Below are 18,399 nucleotides of genomic sequence, written 5' to 3'. Positions count from 1 at the left end.
CTAAAGCACCAATGTGCATCAACAACCTCAGCTATCCAATTCAACCCACTATGAAGATATTGGGTGTAACATTGGACCAAAACCTGACCATGAAAGACCAGGTGGACTCCTTGATCAGAAAAATCTTTTATACCCTCTGGAAACTTCAGTCCATCAGAGCTTACTTCGATGCCTCATCATTTCGAATTCTAGTACAATCCCTTATTCTGAGTCAACTCGATTATGGTAACATCGCCTACTTGGCACTCCCCCAGAAATACATGCGGCGATTTCAACTGGTTCAAAATACAGCGGCTAGACTACTTTGTGGATTGAAGAAGTTTGATCATGTGACACCTTCCTATCGACTTTTACACTGGCTACCAATAGGCACGTGTGAAATTCAAGTTTGGTTGTTTTTGCTTCAAGGTACTTTATGGCTTAGCCCCTAAATACATAACAGACCTTTTCTCTTTCTCAACCAACAGACACAAGCGAAGCTCACACCTGAACTTCGTTTCTCCACCAGTTAGAGGTTGTAAATTTAAAAGTCATCATCAACATCTTCTCGCACATCAAGCAGCATTATGGGGTAAAGACCTTGAACAATTGCTTGTGCCTACTACCTATGGAGAATTCAGGAAACGTCTGAAAACACATCTATTCCTGAAATACTTAGGAGACCAACCCATTCAATCTTAGTCCTTAACAACCGAGCGCAAGAATCACCTGTCGCTAAATCTGTACTTTGTTCATTCAATCTGTAACTCTGTTTATTCACTCAATCTGTAACATTTCTAAGCATTGTAAACCGCATAGAACTTCACGGTCCTGCGGTATATAAACTGTTATTATTATTATTATTATTAATCCAGGAGCTATTCGAATAGCGACCATCACCTGCTCGGAGATAGAGCATACTGGAGATACAGGAGGAGTGCCAGCCAATAGGACCACCTGTTAATCAGTTTCTCTATCTCCACCTGCTGGTAGATGTGTGCTATCCCATTGGTCTCTGGATTCATCTGCTGCTGTTGCTAAGGAAGTTCTGTTTCACTCAGCGAGTGGTGGACACCTGGAATGCTCTCCCAGAGGAATTGCAGAATCCACCGTTCTACGATTTAAGGGTAAACTAGATGCACATCTCCATAACAGTGGCATAGAGTGATATGGGTAAGGGTAAATTAGATGCACATCTCCCTTGAGAAGCATACAGTGATATGGGGACTAAAACTAGGCCAGGGTACACCTGGTGGGGCCCCCACATGTGCTGATCACCGGACTTGATGGACCCAGGGTCTGATCCGGAAATGGCAATTCTTATGTTCTTATTAACCATCTTTATAGAAACAAAAAATATAATGGCAGATAAAAGCCCAAAATGGCTCATCCAATCTGCAGCATCCACTATCATCTCCTCTCCCTATAGGCTAAGGCTCTTTATAAAACTCTATGAGCTCACAATTCAAGCATTGTTATAGAAACATGATGGCAAATAAAGGCTGAATGGCCAATCCAGTCTGACAATCCACAGCATCCATTATCTCCAACTCTCCCTATAGGCTAACGCTCTTAACACTTGCATTGTGAGGTAATAGAGCATTATTATTATAAGCTACGGCTCTAACACTTACATTGTGAGGTCATAGAGGTTTATGGTTATAGAAACATGACAGCAGATAAAAGCCAAATGGCCTATCCAGTCTGCCCATCTGCAGCATCCACTATCTCTTCCTTTCCCTATAGGCTAAGGCTCTTTACACCTGCATTGTGAAGTCATAGAGTGTTGTTTTCAACACATCCAGCCATCTGATTGCAGGTCACCCTCTTTGCCTGAGTCTTTTTCAAATGAAACAAAACTGGAATGAGAGGACTTAGAATGAAGTTAAGAGGTGATAAGCTCATGAGTAATGTAAGGAAATATTTCTTTACAGAAAGGGTGGTAGATGTGTGGAATAGTCTCCCGGTAGAAGTGATGGAGACAGACTATGTCTGAATTCAAGAAAGTATGGGACAGGCACGTGGAATCTCTTAAAGGGAGGAAGAGATAATGGTTACAATGGATGGGCTGACTGGATGGACCATTTGGCCTTTATCTGCCAACATATTTCTATAATCTTAGGAGGCTGGTCTACTAATGGCCACTCTCTTAATTATCCTCTCTAATAATGCTAATCTTCAGACCCTCAGAAATGCCACCAGCCACTCAAATATGTTTCATAGTGGTTGGATTTATACATTCAATCCTCACTGGGTCACTTATAAATGTTTTAAATTTGAATGTAACAAATCTTTCAAATCTTCCATTTATATAAAGCTAATACTTAGCTTAAGTGGTCATTCTAAGGGATATATCACCGACATGTTTCACCCTGGAGGGTTTTCATCAGGGCTACGATCCCTAGATTAGAACTGGTTTCCCATGACACGACCACTATATTTTTCACAGAGAAAACGATCAGACAAGGATGGGTACTTCGCAACTGAGTGGGAGTTAGAAGTTAAAAGCAGCCTCGAAAAGGTAGACGTTTAGCCTAGATTTGACTACTGCCAGAGACAGAACTTGACATACTGACTCAAGCAGTCTGTTCCAGGCATATGGTGCAGCAAAATAGAAGGGATGGAGTCTGGAGTTGACAGTAGAGAAGGGTAAAGATAAGAAAGATCAAAGGAATAGAGTTCCCAGGGAGGAGTATAGGGAGTGATAAGAAAGGAGAGATGATACTAAAGGGCTGCAGAGTGAATGCACTTGTAAATCAGTAAGAGTTTGAACTGGAGGCGGCAAAAAGGGCGAACAGAATGGTGGTAATGATTAAGAAGGGGATCACGAACAGATCGGAGAAGGTTATCATGCTGCTGTACCGGGCCATGGTATGCCCTCACCTGGAATACTGCATCCAGCACTGGTCGCCGTACATGAAGGACACGGTACTATTCGAAAGGGTCCAGAGAAGAGCGACTAAAATGGTTAAGGGGCTGGAGGAGTTGCCATACAGTGAAAGATTGGAGAAACTGGGCCTCTTCTCCCTTGAAAAGAGGAGACTGAGAGGGGACATGATAGAAACATTCAAATAATGAAGGAAATAGACTTAGTAGATAAAGACAGGTTGTTCACCCTCTCCAGGGTAGAGAGAATGAGAGGGCACTCTCTAAAGTTAAAAGGGGATAGATTCCGTACAAACGTAAGGAAGTTCTTCTTCACCCAGAGAGTGGTAGAAAACTGGAACACTCTTCCAGAGGCTGTTATAGGGAAAAACACCCTCCAGGGATTCAAGATAAAGTTAGAAAAGTTCCTGCTGAACCAGAGCGTACGCAGGTAAAGCTAGTCTCGGTTAGGACACTGGTCTTTGACCAAAGGACCGCTATGTGAACGGACTGCTGGGCACGAAGGACCACTGATCTGACCCAGCAGCGGCAATTCTTATGTTCAATGAAGTGACTTGAGGAGAGGGATAATGTGAGCATAGTGACACTGGCAAAATATAAGTCGTACAGCAGAATTTTGAATGGATTGAAGGGGAGAGACACCTAGAATGAGCTTCCAGAGGGTGTGATAGGACAGCGTACGGTATCGGGGTTCAAGAAGGGATTAGATGATTTTCTGCAGGAAAAAGGGATAGAAGGGTATAGATAGAGAGGCACATTCTGTAGGAAGTCAGTCGATGTGGACGACTCTCCTCCTGGCCAGCATCCCTCCTCTTCTCCCTGCACCTCCAGGATCCCTCTAAAGGCAGGAACGCAGCAAGACGGGCCCCCGTGAATGCGCGACATTGATGCATGCGTGTGACATCATCGCGTCAACTTCCATCCAGGGCACTGCATTTAGTATGCTGCCAGCCGGAAAAGTTTGCAGGATACTGTTATAAAGAAAAACAACAAGCTTTTTAGTGGTCTGTTGGATTTCTGCAGAGGAAAAAGAGGAGGAGTCAAAGATGATTCTGAGGTTGTAAGCTGACAAGACAGCTCCTTCCACAATATCACTCACAAAGATGTTAAAAAGAGTCAGTCCAAGGACAGATCCCTGCGGCACTCCACTAACATCATCCTTTTCGTCAGAACACACTCCATTTATCACTTCCTTTTGACTCCTTCCACTTAAACAGTTATGAAGAGATTCATCCAAGTCAGTGTACAGCAAGTGCACTGTGGTTATAATACACACAGCCACTGGAAATGTATCCATCAAATCCAAAACGCATGAATTTAAGGGTCGGCTAAATAGCAGTAAAAAAAAGACAATCCAGTCAGTCCAGTTATCCATTCCACACCTCCACAGATACCCTGAAGATGAGCATACAAAAGCCCCACTTACTTACCTCTAGTACCCAACTCTCCATGCTTAAGGAACCATGGCCACTGCCCAAAAGGACCCCCTGCCTAACTTGACTGACAGACCCAGCACTTGGACATTCAATTCTCACAGAACGTACATCTTGCAACAAAGTTGCTAATTTAATACTATCATCACTGTGAAATATATGCTACTACCATTACTGTACTAGCCTCCCAGCAACTGAGAGCCTGCATTTCCATTAGGTATTCTAGTTTGGCTGCTAGGTCTTTTGGCCTGTTAGTTCTACCACTGCAACATGTGAGACAGCCCATATTACTCCATGACTTCTAACATTTAAAAATAATAATAATAAATCACTGCCGTGCATTGAATTAGTTAAGTTTTGTGCCATCAACTAAGTCATGCTTTCTACTCTCTCTATACATTGAGCAGTAAAGAATCCTCCACTTATAACTTAAGCGGCTTACATTCAGGTATTCAGGTATTTCTCCCCATCTGTCCCAGTGGGCTCACAATCTCACTAATGTATTATGAATATCTAATAATCTTATTGTAAGCTGCATTGATTCCTTGCCGATAATTGTGGGGTATAAGAAATGGTATGGTATGGTTAAGTGACTTGCCCAAGATCACAAGGAGCAGCACTGGGCTTGAACCTGCAACCTCAGGGTGCTAAGGCTGAAGCCCTAACCACTAAGCCACTCAGTAACTATTTTAGTCACCCTCCCAGAAACATACCATTTAACAAAACATTTTTTAAAACTCTGCTTGAAAAATAAGATCAAATTGAACTGTTGTAAGCAAAAGTAAAGCGTTTGCAAAAGTGACATTTATGTGGGGGCAAGTCGTTCCAAAGTCTAGTTGACAGAAAAAAGAACGATGATTGACTGTGGTGCATTATGTCCCTGCCTTTCCCTAAGTGCATAAGTAGCTATGTCAATATGTATATGTGGGAAGAAAGGTGGGAAAGAGGAGATAACGAAGAAATATTTAAACATTTCCATTATAAATGCACGCAAGTCTCTTTCAACTAAAAGAAAGCTCTAGAATGAGGGGACATAGAATGAAGGTAAAGGGGACAGAGTCAGGAGTAACCCAAGGAACTATTTCTTCATGGAAAGGGTGGTGAACTCATGGAACTGCCTCCCAGTGGAGGTGGTAAGAAATTAAGACTGTATCTGAATTCAAGAGGAAGGGACGGTAGCTGCCATGGGTGGGCAGACTGGATAGACCATATGTCTTTATCTGCCTTCATTTTCCTATGAGTTTCTTGGTTAATACACCAGCCAGCTTTCCCTGCATAATACAGTCATTGGAGCAGCCACCCACATGTATTTGCCTACTCCTCACTAAAGACACCCCTCCCACAACTTCTTTCTGTACAACACTGAGAGCACCAACCCACCAGGTTTCCAGACATCACAGTATTGATTATGCACAGTCTCCGCTGCATACAAAATTTTTCAATGATAAAAAAACAGTGAGGTTGACAAAAATGCAAAGCAGCCAGTAAATGTTCACAGAACTCTTTATTAAACAAGGGCTTGACTTGGCACAAAATGTGTTTAGACTAAAAAGTCTTCAAGAGTCTAAATCTTGTGCTCAAATAGGAGATTACTCAGAAAAGGCACTTTCTGTTTTGAAACAGCACCTTTAAAATCACAATATATTGCAACTTTAAAGAGACTCTTTCAAAATAGAAAGTGCCTTCTCTGAGCAATCTCCTATTTGAACACAAGGATTAGACTCAAAACAGGCTTTTGGCCGAAACATGATTTGTGTCAAGTCAAGCACTTGCTTATTTACGTAATAATAAGTTTTATGAGCATCATTGGCCGCTTTGCTTTTTTGTCAACCCCAATGTTTTCATCATGCAACATTTTTCATACAAATCAATTGCATATATGCAAAACTATCATGTGGTTGATGTTTTCTCAGGCCAAGTTTGAGAACCACTGTTTACCTGAAACAATTTTGACTCCTAATACATTGTGATAAAAGACATGAACAATCATCAGCGTCATTCAGGTAGGGAGAACGAGAGGGCACTCTCTAAAGTTAAAAGGGGATAAATTTCGTACAAACGTAAAGAAGTTCTTCTTCACCCAGAGAGTGGTGGAAAACTGGAATGTTCTTCCGGAGGATGTTATAGGGGAAAACACCCTCCAGGGATTCAAGACAAAGTTAGACAAGCTCCTGCTGAACCGGAACTTACGCAGGTAGGGCTGTCTCAGTTAGGGCAATGGTCTTTGACCTAGGGGCCTTCGCGGGAGCAGACTGCTGTGCACGATGGACCACTGGTCTGACCCAGCAGTGGCAAATCTTATGTTCATGGCATCAAAGCCAAATTAGTGGTAGTTAAGACAGCAACTCCAGCAAATGTGAACTAAGGCCAGAGCTAAGCCAACTTCTATGGCCCATACCCTATTTTGGCTGGACAGATCTGGATGGGTTGGTGTGGAGTAACTGGGAAATAAGACCAAAGCCAGGCAGGCTTCTATGGCCTGTGCTCCAAAAATGGCAAGCACAGTTGAGGATTAGATTTTCATATGCTAAACTCAAGCATATGGTATGGTGCAATATTATCTTGGTGGACTAGATGGAACATGTGCCATCATCTACAATGTTACTAAGTTATTTACTCCCACCTTTAATTAAAGTTACAACTCTGAAGAGCAGTATTAAACAGGGCTTGGGGGTATCCACAAGGAGGGACAGTAGTTGAAACAATCATTTAAGAAAACTGCAGGATTTTAACACAGTAGATGAATGAATATTGGCTTAAATAAAGATCTTAAAAGAAACAAATACTGTAGTAGCAATGGAAAAGTCTTGAGAAGTGATGAAGAACAAAGGTATCACATATATTGGATATCCGGGACAGAATATCAAGGGTAGGATGTGAAATCAGGTAAGGAATGTGTAGCGCTGCATGTGAGAGTTATCATGTGGCCACAACTAAAGACAGGATGGTGGGCTTGATGGCGCAGCATGGTATATCACATAATCCAAAGCAAACTGCATAAATCCTAAGAACACCGGACAGCAGTTGCATGTGTCTGGCAGGTCCATCAAGCCCAGTATCCTGTTTCCAACAGTAGCTAATCAAGGTCAGAAATGCCTGGGAAGATCCTAAGAGTAAAACAGATTTGATGCAGCTTATCCTAGGAAGAAATCTATCTTAAGAATGACTTTCTTTGAGAAAATTATCCGGACCTTTCTTTAAAAACCTGCTAAGCTAACTGCAACATTTTATTGTTATTCTGTGTGTGTGTTTCTCTAGGGCAGATGATCCCATAAAAGCCTTTAAGATGTCAAAGTCTACAATATGTGAGACAGCAACATCTGTATCCCTAGTGCCAAAGGTTTGCAGTGATTTGGTTGGTGGCGAGACGGCCTAAAGAAGCCAATTAAGGGTCACAGCCTAGTCCCACTGCTGAACATTTAGGCCAGCCAAGGAATGAGTCAGAGCTCGCGCGGACGGAGAAGGGGGGGCAACACCCAGGCGGCGGAGGCCGGGCCTAGAGCAGGTGGAGGGGGCTCGGGACGGGCCCAGACGGGGGGGGGGAGACGACCCCCCTCCCTCTCTGAGCAGCGGCGGCCGCTACTGCGGCCTCGGGCCCGGCACAGGCCGAGGGAGCAGGCGCGGAGGCCTCGTCCCGGAAACGGGCGCCACGCGACCCCGCTGTGGACAGGGAGGGGGAGCCGGAGCGGGCCCGAGGCCGGACCCGCTCCCCCGGGGCCCAGGGGCTGAGGATGGCGACGGATCACGCGGCGCCGCAGACATGGCGTTACCTCCTTCTCTCCTTCAGTCCGCCGAGCCGGACGCAGCCGCACGAGCGCCCACAACCATTTCCGGGTATCGGCAACTGCTTCTCCGCAGGCGCAGAACCGCCGACACGTGACACGCGACACTGCTGCCAATGAACGACGTCCAAGACTGTAGAACGACAACACGCTCGTCCCGTGACGTCACGGCGCGCAACGTCTATGGCCAGACGCGCATGTGCAGGTTGACGTGCTAGCATCGCCGCTGACGTCGTGACGGTGCGCTGAGCTGAGCTGAGCTCAACCCAGTCCTCTTGGAGAGTGCTTTCGACTCCTCTGACTCTTCTTACCTTGGGTTTTGCATCACCAACCCAATATGTCATGTCTGTCCGTCCAAGTTAGATTGTAAGCTCTTCCGAGCAGGAACCATCTATAAATGTTAACATGCAAGTGATAAGTAGTAGTTATCCAGACCCATAAAGCAATACAGTGGTACCTTGGTTTACGAGAGCACCGGTTTGCGAGTGTTTTGCAAGATGAGCAAAAGATTTGCAAAATCAGCACCTTGGAAACAGCTTGCCTCGATTTGCGAGCGGCGCCCCCCCCCCCCCCCGCAATCCGGCACCCTCCCCCCCCCTGCGATCCAGCATCCCCCCGCTCTTGTCGCACCCCCCCCCCCCCCCGCAATCTGAAATCCCCCAGCACCCACCCAAACACGCTGTTTACCCCCATCTGGCCACCAGCACCAACGCACAGGATGTGCCGGTGCCCGAAGATCTGCGTCCTCTTCCTTGCTGGGCCTTGAGCATCTGTGCATGCTCAAGGCCTTTGAGTTCACGCTCTCTCCGAGATTCTCAGAGATCTCCAAGAATCTCGGAGAGAGCGTGAACTCTAAGGCCTTGAGCATGCACAGATGCTCAAGGCCCAGCAAAGAAGAGGACGCAGATCTTCGGGCACCGGCATGGCCTGTGCGTTGGTGCTGGTGGCCCGATGGGGATAAGCAGCATGTTCGGGTGGGTGCTGGGGGATTTCAGATCGGGGGGGGGGCAGATCACACAGGGGGAGCAATGACGGTTCTCGGGGTAGGGGTGGGGGGTAGAGCAGCGCCACTGGCCTCGAGGGGTGGGGGTGGGTGGGAACGTATCAAGCGAGTTTCCCTTAGTTCCTATGGGGAAACTCACTTTGATATACGAATATTTTGGTTTATGAGCATGCTTCTGGAACAAATTATGCTCGTAAAACCAAGGTACCACTGTATTGCATACCAAAACAAAAAATAAAGAGGAACTGGAGCAAAAGTCCACAAACACAACACTCATATCCTCCAGTACAAACGCTGAAGCTAAAGCCTGTACCACATTATCAAGCCTGTCGGCCACGAAGCAACAAATAATAAAAATAATAATAATTTTTTTTTTTTTAATATACTGCTATACCAGAAAGGTTTGAAGCGGTTCACAACAAAGAAAAAATACAATCAATGTAATTAAAAAAGATATAATAGTACACTCAATTAAAACTGGAATACATCAATTATAAGACAAGGATGAGTTAAACAGTAACACAGCTAAGATGTAAACATGTCAAACAGATGTGTCTAACGATTTTCTAAAATCGGAATAGGAAGTAGCCTCTAATACTGGCTTTCCAAGCCACGTATTCAATTTAGCGGTCTGAAATTAGAAAATTCTGTCAAAGAACTTCTTATATTGACAGGATTTTATAGAAGGAAATTGAATAGATTTATTCTATGTGTACTTTTGTTGGAATAGTTCAAAGAAAAGTGAGAAGCAAGATAGTCTGGTAGCATCCCCAAAACTGTTTTGTAACAAATATAGGAAAACTTAAAAAGAACTCTGGACTCTACCAGCAACCAGTTAAGTTTTTGATAGAAGGGAGTAACATAGTAACATAGTAGATGACAGCAGATAAAGACCCGAATGGTCCATCCAGTTTGCCCAACCTGATTCAATTTAAATTTTAAAAAAAATTTTTCTTAGCTATTTTTGGGCAAGAATCCAAAGCTCTACCCGGTATAGTGCTTGGGTTCCAACTGCCAAAATCTCCATTAAAACCAACTCCAATCCATCTACACCCTCCCTCCCAGCCACTGAAGCCCTCCCCAGCCCATCCCCCACCAAACGGCCATACACAGACACAGACCGTGCAAGTCTGCCCAGTACTGGCCTTAGATCAATATTTAATATTATTTTCTGATTCTAGACCCTCTGTGTTCATCCCACGCTTCTTTGAACTCAGTCACGGTTTTACTCTCCACCACCTCTCTCGGGAGCGCATTCCAGGCATCCACCACCCTCTCCGTAAAGTAGAATTTCCTAACATTGCCTTTGACTCTACCACCCCTCAACCTCAAATTATGTCCTCTGATTTTACCATTTTCCTTTCTCTGGAAAAGATTTTGTTCTACATTAATACCCTTCAAGTATTTGAACGTCTGAATCCTATCTCCTCTGTCCCTCCTTTAGTCTAGGGTATACATATTCATGGCTTCTAGTCGCTCCTCATACGTCTTCTGGCGCAAGCCTCCTATCATTTTCGTCGCCCTCCTCTGGACCGCTTCAAGTCTTCTTAATGTCCTTCGCCAGATACGGTCTCCAAAACTGAACACAATACTCCAAGTGGGGCCTTACCAATTACCTGTACAGGGGCATCAACACCTTCCTTCTACTGGCTACGCCTCTCTTTATACAGCCCAGCATCCTGCTGGCAAGCAGCCACTGCCTTGTCACACTGTTTTTTCGCCTTTAGATCTTCGGACACTTTCACCCCAAGGTCCCTCTCCCCGTCCGTGCATATCAGCTTCTCTCCTCCCAGCATATACGGTTCCTTCTTATTATTAATCCCCAAATTCATTACTCTGCATTTCTTTGCATTGAATTTTAGTTGCCAGGCATTAGACCATTCCTCTAACTTTTGCAGATCCTTTTTCATATTTTCCACTCCCTCTTCGGTGTCTACTCTGTTACAAATCTTGGTATCATCTGCAAAAGGCACACTTTTCCTTCTAACCCTTCAGCAATGTCACTCACACAAACATATCGAACAGGATCGGCCCCGGCACCGAACCCTGAGGGACTCCACTACTCACCTTTCTTTCCTCTGAGCGACTTCCATTAACCACCACCCTCTGAATCTGTCCGACAGCCAGTTTCTAACCCAGTTCACCACTTTGGGTCCTAACTTCAGCCCTTCAAGTTTGTTCAATAGTCTCCTATGAGGAACTGTATCAAAGGCTTTGCTGAAATCTAAGTAAATTACATCTAGCATATGTCCTTGATTCAGCTCTCTGGTCACCCAATCAAAAAATGCAATCAGGTTCGTTTGGCACGATTTACCTTTTGTAAAGCCATGTTGCCTCGGATCCTGTAACCCATCAGATTCAAAGAAGTACACTATCCTTTCTTTCAGCAACACTTCCATTATTTTTCCAACAGCTGAAATAAGGCTCACCGGCCTGTAGTTTCCTGCTTCATCCCTGTGACCACTTTTGTGAATAGGGACCACATCCGCTCTACTCCAATCCCCAGGAACCACTCCCGTCTCCAGAGATTTGTTGAACAAGTCTTTAATAGGACTCGCCAGAACCTCTCTGAGCTTCCATAGTATCCTGGGATGGATCCCGTCTGGTCCCATCGCTTTGTCCACCTTCAGTTTTTCAAGTTGCTCATAAACACTCTCCTCCGTGAACGGCGCAGAATCCATTCCATTTTCTCATGTAACTTTGCCAGACAATCTCGGTCCTTCTCCAGGATTTTCTTCTGTGAACACAGAACAGAAGTATTTGTTTAGCACATTTGCTTTTTCCTCATCACTCTCCACATATCGGTTCCCAGAATCTTTTAGTTTAGCAATTCCATTTTTCATCTTCCTCCTTTCACTAATATATCTGAAAAAAATTTTGTCTCCCTCTTTTACATTTTTAGCCATTTGTTCTTCCGCCTGTGCTTTCGCCAGACATCTCTCTCTCTCTTGGCTTCTTTCAGTTTCACCCTGTAGTCCTTTTTGCACTCCTTTTCTTGGTTTTTTTTTTTATATTTCATGAACGCCAACTCTTTCGCCTTTATTTTCTCTGCCACTAGTTTGGAGAACCATATCGGCTTCCTTTTTCTCTTGTTTTTATTGATTTTCTTCACATAAAGGTCCGTAGCCATTTTTATCGCTCCTTTCAGCTTAGACCACTGCCTTTCCACTTCTCTTATGTCTTCCTATCCTAACAGCTCTTTCTTCAGGTACTCTCCCATTGCATTAAAGTCTGTACGTTTGAAATCTAAGACTTTAAGTATCGTGTGGCCGTGCTACACTTTAGCCGTTATATCAAACCAAACCGTTTGATGATCACTACTTTCCAGGTGAGGACCCACTCAAACATTAGAGATACTCTCTCCATTTGTGAGGACCAGATTCAATATCGCTTTTTCCCTCGTGGGTTCCGTCACCATTTGTCTGAGCAGAGCATCTTGAAAGGCATCCACAATCTCCCTACCTCTTTCCGATTCCGCAAACGGAACATTCCAGTCCGCATCCGGCAGGTTGAAATCTCCCAACAGCAGAATCTCCTCTTTCCTTCCAAACTTTTGGATATCCACAATCAGATCCTTATCAATTTGCTGTGATTGAGTCGGCGGTCTGTAGACTACACCCAAGTAGATAGACGTTCCATCCTCTCTTTTCAGAGCGATCCATATCGCTTCTTCCTCTCCCCAGGTCCCTTGCATTTCGGTCGCTTGGATATTGATCTTTACATAGATGGTTACTCCTCCACCTTTTTGACCATCTCTGTCCTTCCTAAAAAGATTATATGTAATAATAAAGTAATATGTTCCCATTTTTTTAATCCAAAAATAAGGTGTTCTGGATCAGTCTGAGTTTTTTGAGTGTTTTTTTATAAGCTCCTAGATATACAATATTACAGTAATCTAAAATACTCAAAATGGATGACTGCACCAGCAAACGAAAAGAGGTTTCATCAAAGAACTTCTTGATGGTGCAGAGCTTCCAGAGCCGAAATACATTTCTTAAACAATAGGTCTGTATGTTTTTCAAAAGTCAGATGTTTATCCAAAGTTACATCCAATATTTTTATGGATTGTTCAATGTTATATTCCAGCCCGCTCACATGAATCGTGGTTTCTTTTATCTTTTCATTGGGTGTTGCTAAAAAAAATTTAGTTTTTCCAGTATTCAGTTTCAATTTAAAAGTGGTCATCCAAAGCTCGATCTGATTTAAAATATTTGCCAAAAGATTAATAAAATCAGATGACAGACAGGTTAATGTAATAATTACAGTAATATCATCTGCATAAATATAAAAGTTGAGCTTTAGACTTTGCAACAAATTACCCAGTGAAATAAGGTAGATGTTAAACAGTGTTGGGGACAAAGGGGAGCCCTGCAGCACCCCACAAGAATTATCCCAACTGTAGGACAAATTGTCATCCTTAAACACCTGATAGGATCTTTTGCCCAGGAATCTCTTAAACCAATTTAGAACATTTCTCACAATACCAATGGATTCCAGACAATCCAAAAGAATGGTATGATCCACCAAGTCAAAGGCACAGCTTAGATCCAACTGCAGGATCATAGCACTTGTACCTAGACTATAAAGGAAGTGTAAATGATTTAATAAAAAGGCCATAACTGTTTCGGTACTAAAACCAGACCTGAAACCTGATTGGTTATTATGTAGGATACTAAACTTGTCTAAATAGGTAGTCAATTCTGCATTTACCATCCCCTCCAATAGCTTAGTGACCAACAGAATACTAGCAATGGGTCTGAACTTTGATATATTATTTGATGATTCTTTAATATTTTTTTAATTGGTGTTATCACAATTTGGCTGTTTCTCTGGGAACTTCCTTATAGATACAGTGGTACCTTGGTTTACGAACATAATTCATTCCAGAAGCATGCTCGTAAACCAAAATAATTGAAACTCGCTTTGATACGTTCCCACCCCACCCCTCCTCCTCCCCGAGGCCAGCGGTGCTGCTCCCCCCCCTCCCCCGCTCGCAAAGGCCCCCCGAGAATCTCAGCGAGAGGGAGAATTAGGCCTTGAGCATGCGCAGATGCATGCTCAAGGCCAGCAGAGGCAGAAAGATCTTCTAGCGGCACCGGCATGTCCTGTGGGCTGTGTGCCGGTGCCAGACAGGTGAGGGGGGGTAAGTTCAAGTTGTTCGGACGGGGGGGGGGTGCCGGTTCGAGCGGGGGGGGGGGTGCTCGCAAATCGAGTCAACACTCAGTTTGCGAGAAAAGTTTTGCGAGAATGTTTTGCTCGTCTTGCAAAACACTTGCAAACCGGGTTACTCGCAAACCGAGGTTTGATTGTATATATGTATACATACCGAGCAGTTAGTACAGGCAGGTCTATCTCATGCATATTCATTATGGATATCCTGAATGGCTAGGTGTGTTCGAAGGATTGGGTTGAGAAGCACTGCTCTGAGAGCCTCACTAAAGTAGCCTATCTCTGCCAACTGAGTAGGGGCAGATACAACTGAGGGGGAGGGGGGCAGGGCTAACTAAGAACATAAGAATAGCCCTAGTGGTTCAGACTAATGGTCTCTCAAGCCCAGTAGCTCGTTCTCACGTTGGCCAATCCAGGTCACTACGACCTGGCCAAGGAGTAGCAATATTCCATGCTACAGACCCAGGGCAAGCAGTAACTTCCCCTGTGTCTTTCTCAATAACAGATTATGGACTTTTCCTCCAGGAAATTGTCCAAACCTTTCTTAAAATGTCCAAACCTGCCTCAGGGCTGTCTAGCCTCAACCCTTAATGGCCATAACCCAGTTGAGTTTTCAGGATTTCCACAATGGATATACTTGAGGTTATGGAAGGGTTATCATATCTGGAGCCTCACAAACTCGGACGCATGGCCCTGCCCCTTTCTGCCCTCATCCTTGCCTTGTTCCGCCTCTAGTTTCACCCAGTTCTGCCTCTAACTCTGCCCCCAGCCCAAATCCATCAAAGCCTCCTCTTCCCCAAATAAACAAATAAACTCTGGCTGCATGTTGAGGGCCTCAAACATGCACAGATGTGTGCGACTTCATTGACACACGCTCAGAGGCTTTCCAGATGCGGCCAGAGCTCATCAGGGCTTTCCAAAACACAAACTACTACTATTGATTATTTCTATACTGCTACCAGAGTCACAATATCCGGAACTTGGAGGCGAGGAGGATGGCAGTTTGAGTGCAGAGCTCCTCTCCCTGGACAATCTGCCTGCTTTTAAATATCAGCAGCAGTGGGAGATCAATTGCTTTTACACCTAAGCAGCAAAGGAACCAACCCACCAAAAACCCACAGTCCCGGTACTGCAAAAATATGAGCTCCACCCTCCCTGCAGTTCGCTAGGAAAATCAACTGCTTTTACACCTAAGCAGCAGCAGGACCAGCCACCACTACCAAGAGCCCTTTGCCCCGATCCAGCCAGGCATGTGAGCTCCTCCCTCTGCAGTCCATTGGAGAGATCAATCTACCTGCTTTTAAATATCAGCAACAGTGGGAAATCAACTGCTTTTACACCTCAGCAGCAGCGGAACTATCCGCAACTACCAAGAGCACACAGACCCGATCCAACCAAGAGTGTGAGCTCCACCTCCCTCTGCAGTCCACTAGGAAGATCAACTGTTTTTTACACCTAAGCAGCAACAGGACCAGCCACCACTACCGAGAGCCCTTTGCCCTGATCCAGCCAGACAAGTAAGCTCTTCCCCCAGCATTCCGTTGGAAAAATCAATATACTTGCTTTTAAATATTATCAGAAGTAGGAGATCAACTGCTTTTACACCTAAGCAGCACCAAGACCAGCCACCACTATCGAGAGCTTTTGTCCCAATCCAGCCAGATGTGTATGCTCTTCACCATACAATTTGTTGGAGAGATCAATCTGCCTGCTTTTAAATATCAGCAGCATTGGGAAAACAACTGCTTTTACACCTAAGCAGCAGCGGGTCCATCCGCAACCACCAAGAACCCACAGACCCGAACCTGCCAGGAATGTGAGATCCGCCCCCCCTACAATCCGATAAGAAGATCAACTGTTTTTACACCTAAGCAGCAATAGGACCAGCCGCCACTACCGGGAACCCTTTGCCACGTTCCAGCCAGACATATAAGATCTTCCCCCAGCATTCCATTGGATAGATCAATCTACCTGCTTTTAAATATCAGCAGCAGTGGGAGAACAACTGCTTTTACACCTAAGCAGCATTGGGACCAACCGCAACTACCAAGAGCCCATAGACCAGATCATGACAGGAGTGTGAGCTCCACACCTCCTGCAGTCCGCTAGGAAGATCAACTGCTTTAACACCTAAGTAGCAGCAAGACCAGCTGCCTATAATAGGAGCCCTTGCCCCAATCCAGCCAGGCATGTGAGCTCCTCCCCCTATATCCCGTTTAAGAGATCAATCTACCTGCTTTAAATATCAGCAGCAGTAGAAAAACAACTGCTTTTACATACAAGCAGCAGCAAGACCTACCGCAACCACCAAGAACCCACAGTCCCGATCCTGCCAGGAGTGTGAACTCCTCCCCCTGCAGTCCATTGGAGAGATCAATCTGCCTGCTTTTAAATATCAGCAGCAGTGGAGATCAACTGCTTTTACACCTAAGCAGCAACGAGACCAGCCACAACCACCGAGAGCACACAGACCTGATACTACCAAGAGTGTGAACTCTTCCCACCCTGCAATCCGCTAAGAAGATCGACTCTCGGCTCCGGGCGGCTTTCCCGCAGAGGAGAGAATCCTGCATTCACCGTGGGCCTCATCTGGGGCAGCCTCCTTGGAGCGGCTGGGGCACGGGCAATGTGTCTGGGAGGGAATGCATGGATGGGAGAACATCTCAGGGGAGGAGACATAGGCATCCTGGGACTGTCGGCCAAGTCTCTTCCCTGAAGAAGCCCTTTCTGGAAACGTCAATCGCTCCTCCTAAACTTACTTGCTCCACTTCATCACTTCATCATGCTTCTATTCCTTTCTCTCCTCTCTTCTACCTTCCAAAGTATTTAGATCAATGCTGTCTTGTTAAAATGTTTATTTTATTTTTATTTTTCCTCTAACTCTACTTTTCACTTCTCTATTACCCTCCAGGTACTTTAGTTAGATTGTGAGCCTTCGGGACAGTAAGGGAATTTTTCAAGTACCTTTCTTATTTCTAATCTTAATGTATATTTTCTGTAAACCGCTTAGAACCTAACGGATGTAGCGGTATATAAGAAATAAATTACATTACATTACATTACAAAGAATAAGAACAGTCCCTGCTCGAAAAAGCTTACAATCTAAACACGCAAGACAGACAGATGTCATGGATGCAGTTAAGGGGAACGGTTAATCAGCAGACTGGGTTGGAGAGCAGAGGAATAAGAACCTGGACAGTCTTCTAAAAAGAGGACATGTCTGGGTTTTCCCCAATGTTTGGTAACCTTAGCTTGGAAACATAGAAACATGATGGCAGATAAAGGCCAAATGGCCCATCTAGTCTGCCCATCCACAGTAACCATTATCTCTTTCTCTCTCTGAGAGATCCTATGTGCCCATCCCAGGCCCTCTTGAATTCAGACACAATCTCTGTCTCCACCACCTCTTCCGGGAGACTATTCCATGCATCTACCACCCTTTCTGTAAAAAAAAAGTATTTCCTTAGATTACTCCAGAGCCTATCACCTCTTAACTTCATCCTATGTTTTTAGGCTGGCTGTGAGTGCCTCGCATCTGGACCAAATTGTGCATCACTTCCCCTGAGAAATGCTCAATTGGTCCATACGCGACCTAGCTAGAAGAAAAGTGCTGGTTAGTCAAAAAAATACAGTAATTTACAGCATAGTTAAAGGGAAAGCAACCCTTGAGACCGGCACTACCTCAGGTTTTTTTTTTTTTACAGAACAGAATCCACAGGCTCTCAAAGCAATATGCCTTGCTTGAATTAGGGGGCAAGGCTTACTGCTGAGGCTCCTCTAAAAAAATGTGGGGAGATGGAGGAAATGGGGGGAGGGACCCAGCATGAGACCCGCTGGGTTTGACACCCTTGAGGTCGAACGGACCCCCAAACAGGGCCCACCCAAGCTCAATCCCGTCAAAAACAGGGACTAGAAACCCTAAACAAATTCCAATAGCCCTACCAAGGGAGATGGGTACAGCTCACTCACACCTGCTGGAGACTGAGAGAAGACTGATAGGAATAGGGGAAGGTACCTCATATACTATTCCAGTTTTGTTTCAGTCTCCACCTGCTGGTCATGATGAGATATATACCCACTTGTAAGATTAACCTCTACCGGTCTGGAGAGTGCTAAAGAAGTACCGCTTTAAAATGAATCTTTGGAT

General features: G+C 44.7%; 1 protein-coding gene across 6 annotated transcripts in view; it reads right to left on the bottom strand.

The window, feature by feature from the left end:
• Positions 1-8,205, bottom strand: part of EIF4G1 (eukaryotic translation initiation factor 4 gamma 1) — a 292,071-nt gene extending 283,866 nt beyond the window's left edge. For 4 of the 6 annotated variants that reach the window (XM_033959150.1, XM_033959151.1, XM_033959152.1 and 1 more), the window contains exon 1: positions 8,069-8,205. The gene's annotated coding sequence lies outside the window, so the exon portion shown is untranslated. The remainder of the gene's footprint in view (positions 1-8,068) is intronic. The other 2 variants (XM_033959156.1, XM_033959154.1) reach the window with 2 other exon arrangements.
• Between the last annotated feature and the right edge of the window lie 10,194 nt (positions 8,206-18,399).

Source organism: Geotrypetes seraphini, chromosome 9, assembly GCF_902459505.1.
Source record: "Geotrypetes seraphini chromosome 9, aGeoSer1.1, whole genome shotgun sequence".
Lineage (NCBI taxonomy): Eukaryota > Metazoa > Chordata > Amphibia > Gymnophiona > Dermophiidae > Geotrypetes > Geotrypetes seraphini.
Note: the sequence above shows the minus strand (reverse complement) of the source record. Positions and strands in the feature narration are given on the sequence as shown.